The sequence below is a fragment of the Tenrec ecaudatus genome, chromosome 12 (assembly GCF_050624435.1).
Source record: "Tenrec ecaudatus isolate mTenEca1 chromosome 12, mTenEca1.hap1, whole genome shotgun sequence".
Lineage (NCBI taxonomy): Eukaryota > Metazoa > Chordata > Mammalia > Afrosoricida > Tenrecidae > Tenrec > Tenrec ecaudatus.
The window spans coordinates 12,842,378-12,851,225 of record NC_134541.1 but is presented as its reverse complement, the minus strand read 5'-3'; positions in this window follow the sequence as shown (position 1 = coordinate 12,851,225).

Below are 8,848 nucleotides of genomic sequence, written 5' to 3'. Positions count from 1 at the left end.
GGCCAGGTTTGTGTAGCCCTTTTCCCAGCACTCCAGAGAGCAGGTTTGCAAACAAGATGACTTCCCACGGGTCACATCCTGACTCAAGGCCCTGCAGCTACAAGCAATAAAAAATCTCCATTCCTTCTGGCAACGTATACTTTCTTAGCTCGAGCCCTATATATCTTCCACTGCCTCCCTGACCAGCTGCAATTTCCCTGACCTAATTTGTTCAGTCTCGGAACCACCTGGGGGCTCATGCGCCGCCCCGCCTCCCCCTCCCCCATCCCTTTTTCTGCTCTCCCTTCCCTCCTGGGAGTTCTTTCCCTACCTCAATATAATCTTTCTCAACTTCACATTCCTGGCTAAATTCTATCTCTGTTCCGCACCTCTGTCTCCAACCTCAGTCTCCCCCACTAGGAAACGAGTCTCTGAGGTCAAAGACTAGCCCCGTGTTCACCGCAGAACCCCATGTCTCCATCCAGGCCTGGCTCATAGCAGTTGCTCAATAAAACAAGCCTACTTTTGAATGCGAAGAGAGGAGGAAGAATAAGGAGTAAAGGCTTAGGCAAACGCCTCTAACAGTTGGCAGGTCAAGGAAAGGGCAGGGGTCTTACCTCTGGCTGACTACAAGGACACCATGATTGTTCGGTAAATTCCATACAGTGCATCACACTGGCAAGCCGGGAGAGAACAGAGAGGAGCCTGGGGGTGTAGGGAGGTGAGACTCCATCTAGGACTCTATCCTTTGACTCCATGGTTTTAGGCTCTGGGTTCTGCTGCTAGGTCAAGCCAATCATCACACAGCCTGTTTCCTAAGTGTTCCCAGTCCTGGGTGGCCATGTCCCTAGCTGGGCCTATGCTCCTCTTCTGCCTCTTCTCCATAACATTTTCCAGGAAAGAAAAAGGCCCTTGGATTAAGGGGGTTAGGGGGTTGGAACTGGCTGACTTTGTGTCCTTCATTAAGAATGCGGTTAGGATTTCTACCCAAGAGCTTAAGCCTTGTTGGGTGGTGGATCTCAGATACTAAGGGAATACTCTCTGCACTTCTGTTTGTGTCCTCAAGCCCCAAAGGGACGAGAGACCCCCCTCTGTGGCCAGCCCAGGATGCATGCTGGACAGACAGACTGCCTGAAAGATTCATGTGTTCTTCCACTCACTGCCTGCTAATTTATAACTGCAGGCCCAGACACTGTTTTAGAGGCCTGGTGGGGGAGATGGCAGCGGCCTGCTCTCTGCCATGGGAAAGGCTCAGGTCGTGGATATTGGAGCCAAGAGCTAAAGGAAGTGAAGGTACAATAACCTGGGAAGAAACTTCTGAGGAGAGGGAGTAGCATGTGCTGGAGTCCTGAGGCCAGAACACCTTTACCCTGCTGCAGAAATAGGAGAGAGGCCAGTGTGCCCGGACGGAGTAGAGCATGGCAGTGGGGAAGAAAAAAAGGCTGAGAAAAAGGAGGTAGGGACAGGTGGGATAGGGCCTTAAAAGGCATTTATGAATCATTTTCCAGTATAGAAAACATCCACATGCTTTGAAAATCAAAGTGATGTAAAAGGTGCATGTTGACAGGTTTTGCTCCCAGACCTGGCTCCCTCCACCCCTTCCATCATGGTGCTTCAGGGGACTCCAGCTCATCAGTCATGAGTTTCTTGTGTCCCCTCAGTGTTTTTTTTTAATGGAAAGTACAGCCCCAAATGATTGTGTGTCTCTCTCCTTTACAGAAAAATACACGAGCTACTCTGCTCTTTTATGCTTTACCTTAGCTGTATAGAAAGGATCCCTGGAGGTGTAACTAACTTGTTGGGTTTCTAACCGTGAGATCAGCAGCTCCAAACCACCAGCCAGCGCCGAGGGAGAAAGAAAAAGCTTTCTATTCCTGTGAAGAGTTACAGGCCCAAAAAACCCACAGGGGCAGTTCTACCCTATCCTGCATGGCTGGTATGAGTCGGAATTGACTCTATGGCAGTGAGTAGTTAGGGCAGTAGTTTGAGGACGCCTACTCTAACCCACTGCCATCAAGCAGGTACTGACTCACAGTGACCACTGCCAAGAGCCAGACTGCTCCGTCGGGTTCCTGAGGGCAGTCTCCCCTCCCCCCCACCCCCCAAGTTCAGTTGTCTTCTATTAGTAACGCTGGTCACAGTGCCTGCCCGTGGGCCAAGTACGTCTTACTCCACAAAGTAACATCCTTTGTATTTTCTGCCAACAGTTTTATTGGCACATAATTTACATATCACCCAATTCAATCATTCAATGCTTCAATCACATTAAGGAGAGTTGTGCAATCATTACCACATCAATTTTAGAACATTCACCCCACCACGGTGAAATCGCCTTTAAAACAAGTTGTGCAATCAGAATCAGTTCTAGTACTCTCTCCCCCTCCCCCTCCATTATTCCTGAAATCCCCTGTCCTCCCTAGCATCTACCTCCAACCCCTAGGTCCCCTATCAACCCTTGTGTCAGTTATTATCACTATGCATCCACTCCTCCTGTGGGTCACAAACTGGGAACCCCACAGAAACAATAAAAACAAAATTGCAATAAGGTGGTAAGGATAAAATAATAATATGAAGACAAAAATACAAATCACGAGTAAGAAAGAAAAGACTCCTGTGTTAGGCCGGGTTCTATATAAATATGTGTGCACAGCGAGAAGGACTGTAACAGCTAATTAGTCCACACAGCAGCACAGAGGCTCAGTTCAACTCACTTCCACGGAACAGTTAATATACTGCAAGTCCTCCAACTCACATGGGCTGTCGGGTCCAAGGTCAAGGAAACAGACAGCAGAGTTCTCCCTGGGCCAAGGCAAGCAGAGTCAGGTGGGTCACCAACAGTCACTAGCTCAGGAGCTTAGTGAAGCAGGCCCAGATGGGATATTGAAACGCAAGCAATGCAAAGTGATGGACTCCATTAGCCTCAAGTTCAAGCAATGTAAGCACCAGCACTGTGGTGAAGCAGGTTTTAAAGGAGCCCTAACTCTAGCAACAGCATCCATGGGTTGGCGTGGGCCACAGCTAGTGTGGCTCAAAGGTTGAGGCAGAGAACTAGGTACAGCAGCAGCACAGGCGTTCCAGCACGCTCCAATCACCAGAGATCAAGAGAGAGTGGGGCGGGCCTTGCAGAGCCATTTATTTCTTTGCCCTCCAATAAACTTCGACCTGGTTAATCCCACATATTCCTATTGGCCAGGTTGTCACAATAAACCTACCTATCACAACTCCCATCAACATTCAAAGAAGCCAAGGAAGAAATTTCTGTCATGGAACAAGTCAGAGATACTTGAACAAATTCAGGTCTGGCCTATAGGGAGGTCAACTGGCCAAGTATGAAGTCCAATCCAGCATAATCAAGATTTCAATGGTCTCTACCTAATAGTAAGGCTGTTTGAGACTCTTGTTTGTGGCTAGAGGGGATCTTCCAGCAGCTGGATCAGTCTGACCTGATACTCTGCAGATGAGCTCTGGGCTCCCACTGTTCTGCCCAGCCTTCCACAAATTGGGTGTTTATAATTTTTGCTCTGATACTTTTCCCTTCGCCATGTTCGAATTTTGTGATTGTTATTTTTGGATCACACCAGCTGTGCTTCTTCCATGTGGACTTAGTTGACTCCTCACTAAGATGGCTACTTGTTTGACTACAAACCTTTAAGACCCCAGACACTAATCTGATTGATAGCCGGGCACCGTCTGCTTTCTTCACCACACTTTGCTGTAGCACCCTTATGTTCATGAAGGCGAGTATCAAGCAGGGTCATATTATCAGAACTAACTGTTCTTGAATTGGGCTAGAGTTAAGTCGGAGCCCAGACTCCATCTGCTTGTCCTTGGGGTTTGCATGTCTCAGGTATACTTCGGCGGTCGTAATTTGACAAAATCAAAACCCTGTAAGACCAACTGCATTAATAGCAGCCATAAGCCGACCAGAAACCAAACAGAACACACACACACACACACACACACACACACACACAGAGAGAGAGAGAGAGAGAGAGAGAGAGAGAGAGAGAGAGAGAGAGAGAAAGAGAGAGAGAGAGAGAGAGAGAGAGAGAGAGAGAGAGAGAGAGAGCGAGAGCTATAAGCAGGAAAGCAAAATCCCTTATAAACAAAGAAGTACAGCATTGTCAATCACCGCCCTGAGTATAAGTTGATTACACTATTACCATCATCCATTATCTCAGTGACTCAGCACTCCAGACACTGCCAGTATGAGGAGTCTATGCAAGCACAGCGCCACCTTGAGCCGCAAACGAGCTTTGGTCCTATACCATTTGACCTCTCATTCAACTGGGGACCCTACGTTGACCCTAAGTTTGGGGACTGATGTTAGGGGGGAATTTCCTGGATTAATTCTTCCAGGTGCAGACCCCTGCTCAATGGATCCCAACCTATATGGTGATCCTGGGTCTCTTTTCATTGGACACCACTGAGCTGGGGGTTCCGCCCAAGGCCCAATGACCGCCACTTCCACATTCCTGGGATGGCCACTCTGCTTTCCCATCCAAGTACCCCAGCCCTCAGTTCACAGGTGCAGGCAGCTTCAAGGTGAGGTTCAGTTCATTCAGCGGTGCCTCTATGCTAAGTCCTTCTGGTGTAGCCCCTGTCTTACACCATGCTGCCTGCCAGGTCAGCTTCTCTGATCCTCATTGTGCTCAGTCCATGGTGTGGCTCATGAGGGTTGGGTAGAAAAGAATTCCTAGTGTCTCCCTAGAAACCTAAAATCGGGCCCGTAAGCTCCCTAGGTGCCCTGACCCTCATTGGTTAGCATCCCTGCCCGCTGTCACTCATCATGCTCACCAACAGCACGATCAGCGTGTCCTCCACCATGTCGATGGCCCCATCGCCTGGTCTTGCTTGAATTTCTGGAAAGCTTTTTCTTCCATTCCTATGGGGGTGGGGTGGGGGGTGAGGTGCAGTCTTTACACAAGCTGACAGCCTTAGCTTTCTCCCGAGGAATATCTGTTCAGAGCTTGTGACATGAGAACCAGATCGGCCACGTAAACATTCTCCACAAACAGAAAATGTTTCCTAAAAAATCATTCACACCCACCATCTGGGCTTCGATGGGAGATTCTGTCCATGGCTGCGTTCATCCAGAGCGGTGCTTCTCCCCTGGGGAGCAGCTCGCTCTCCGGGAGCACTGGACAATATCTGGAGAGATTTTTTAGAGTCACAGCTAACAGGCCGGGTTACTGGCCTCTAGTGGGTACAGGCCAGGGGTGCACTTAACCCTTTTACAAGGCACAGGGCAGCCCCAAATCTGAACAGCGCAGCACCTGAGAAACACGGATCTAGATGACATGGAGGAGAGACGCTTCCCCCTGCCGAGAAATCAATCACTCGGCCTTGGAGCCTGTGGACAATCTCCAGTTCCGCCCTCGCAGTTCCAGTTCCATGTTCCCTGAGCTACCTGGAGAAACCCACTCCGCCTGCTTCTTACCATCACCCCAAACTGGGAGCACCCCTCTGGCCCCTTAAAGGGCCATGGATAAATGGAGCGGTATCCCCCTGTGCAGTGCTCACAGCTCCTTCGTGGACTTGATTGGCTCCTCTGTAGAATGGGGTCTCCGAGGTGGCACGGGGCAGACTCCAGGAACCTCCAGGTCAGCTGCTGCTTTATGACTCAGGAGCGGAACCACCTGTGACTCATGCCCATTGACTCTTTGGGATTATGTGCTCACACGCCTCTGGGCTTTTGCCAACAGGAGGTTGCCCTGGAATTCCTGCTACAGGAATCCAGGGTGGGGCCCCTGCTGAGTCATCCTGGCCCGTGGGGCCTCAGTCTCTGGGTCTGGTGATTTGCAAAGTAGCTTCCATTTCTTTCTTGGCAGCTGCTGCACCTATTCCACAAGGTCTCCCTGGCTCAGACCCGGCCGACAGAGGACTCCTGACACTCCTCCCAAGCCCCTTCCAGGACGTCAGCCCACACTTCTCCCTTTGTGGTTAGTACATTTTATAGACGTGGGTCTGCTCTGACTTGGCTGCAATGGCCATGACCCTGAACTGGTTCAAAGAGGTTCAGAGTCCTGAGCTTCATGATTCCTGTATGGGGAGGGGGGGACACACATTCTCTTTTCCCGTTTCCACTCCACAGAAGGAGATCCTGAGGGCCAGACAGGACAGCGACACACGGAATGCAGGGAGATCACAAGTCAGTGGGTGGGAAGTCTTGTGGATCCAGTGGTGGTAGAGGCATCTCAGCACTGGCAGGGGTCTCCACGTGACTTTTCCAGCTCAGGGCACTAGCGGAGCTCCATGTGTCTTGTCAGCTGCAATGTCTCCCAGGGAGTGAGCAGAGAGAGAGAGAGAGAGAGAGAGAGAGAGAGAGAGAGAGAGAGAGAGAGAGAGAGAGTGTCTCCCGCCTCCAAGGAGGAAGACAGGAGTTCCCAGAATCCTCAGGAGAAGGCCATGCCCACACAGAGTCTCATTAGCTATGACCTGATTATTGGCAGGCTAGACTCCACCCCTTCACTCTTAATCTTCTCAAACTGACAAATGATGATGTAACTACCTCAATGGCTTTCTCCAGGGATGGGTCCCTGGGGAGAACATGGGGCTCTCCGGATAACTTGCTATCCTTGCTTCTAAGGAGCCGTCTGGCTGTACTTCTTCCAGGACAGATTTGTCTGTTCTTCTGGCGGACCGTGGTGCTTCCTCTGGGCCAGCCCCAAAACGCGAATGCACCACTTCTCCTGTGGTCTGTCTTATTCCTTGTCCAATTTTCTGCATGGGAAGCACAGGGGACGTTACTTGAGCCTCTGTTACAGTATTGAAACTTCATCTCACCAATGGCAAGTGATTGGATGAGTGACTGATGAGGGAAGGAGCCTTTAGATCCAGACCCGTGTACATAGAATAGTGTGATTGGACCCAGATGGAAAGATCAAAGTGCCTTAGAAATATCCAGAGCCAAGGATCCAGCCCTAATCCTGGCCCTTCCACTAACGTGCTGTGTGAAAATACATCCTGCACATGACAATTCAAAACAGTAGCAAAATTCCAGTGATGAAGTAGCAACGAAAATAATTTTATGGTTGGGGGTCACCACAACATGAGGAACTGTATTAAAGGGTCATGGCATTAGAAGGTTGAGAACCAATGATCTAAGGCAACCAGATGCTGTTGTCTATCCTACAGTAAGTAGGGCGCACTCCTTTCTGATAAGGATAATGGTGCTCCCCTGGAAGAGAGCTCACAGACACCCAAGGTCAAGCCAACTCAGAAAACCAAGGTTAGGCTGCTATCTTGATTCTAAAGTTTGTCCATCTTGTTATGCATCTGCCTCCCTGTCACATGTGTAACCCCTTCCTGTACATATGTGGGTACCTGTAATTAGGGGGCTTGCATGCCCCCTGAGTTTATATAAGCCTTGGTTGGAAAAATATTCTCTCTGCACAGACCTGGCTCCTGAAGTCATGGCAGTCTCGGAGGTGAGCACTTGTCTGATGTCTCTTTAATTTTACCCTTCAATTACACAGTCACTCCTGGGACCAGTTTGATAGAGGGGGCTGATACCCCGCAAAAGCTGGATGGTGCCTGGCTATTAAAAGATATAGTGTCGGGGGTCTTAAAGACTTGTAGTTAAAGAAGCAGCCATCTAGCAGGGAAGCAACAAGGCCCACATGGAAGAAGCACACCAGCCTGTGTGATCATGAGGTGTGGATGGGAATGGTATCAGAAGTTCAAATAGATGTGAAGGGGTGGGGATGTAGTGGAGACCCCAAACTCACCTGCAAGTTAATGCGGCCTTCTCAGAAGGGATGATAAATTCAGGGTGTGATATAACACTGATGAAGTTAATAACTATCCTCTAGTTCTTTAATATTCCCCCCTTATTGTTATGGTTTTTATTTGTTTTACCTCATTAATCATGTTAGACTTGTGCATGTTCATTTGTATAATTAAGATCATTGGATACATGAAAGCCAAGGTAGATAACCCTTCAGGAACAGTAAGGTGAGTAATGGTTCCCTGAGGGTGCAGGAAGTGGGGGGCAGGGCAGGGTGCGAAGGGGGAGCAGCTGATAGCACTGATGACTGTGTAACACTACTTGAGGGGAGCGAACAACAGATTGCACATAATTGTACGTAATGGATATATTGGATGGTGTGAGATGCAGGCAAAAAAAAAAAAGGGGGGGCTCCTGGGTTGAGAGGGAAGGGAGGGGATTCAGGGGAGCTGATACCAAGGAGTTAAAGGCAAAAGAAAATGTTTTGAAACTGACTGTGGTAGCAATTGTACAATACTGCCCAATGTGATTGAACTGAGGAATGTTACACTGTAAAGCGCTCCCAATACAATTATTAAAATGAAAATAGCAATATTAAAAGGAAGAACAGAAAACTGGTTGATAATAAAGAAGACTGAAGAGAAACCGATGCCTTTGATTTGTGGTGTTGGAGAAAATACTGAATATACCGTGACTGGCAGAAGAACGAAGGAGCAGACGTAACATGGTCTATATAATACAAGGAGATGGAGACTTTGGCTCCAGAACTATCAGGAGAGAGCCCAGCTAGACGCCTGATTGCGGTCTCAAGGCATTCTCTGCTGACCCCTGCTGGCCCACAGTGACACTGCAACTCAGCTTGCTCCGTGGTTTCCTTATTCTGCAACAAGAAGTAGAACTCAAAACCAAACTCCCTGCGGTCAATTTGATGCCTGCTCACAGGACAGGATGGAATTGCCCCTGTGGGTTTCTGATACTGTAACTCTTGCTGAGAGTAGAAAGCTCTGTCTTTTCCCCTTGGGACAGCTAGTGGTTTTGAACTGAGCACCTTGTGGTTAAGCAGCCCTCTGTGTAAGCACTGCCCCCTAGGGCTGCGTGATGCAGTAGAGAGTCGGTGAAAAGGAGGACGGCCTTCGATGA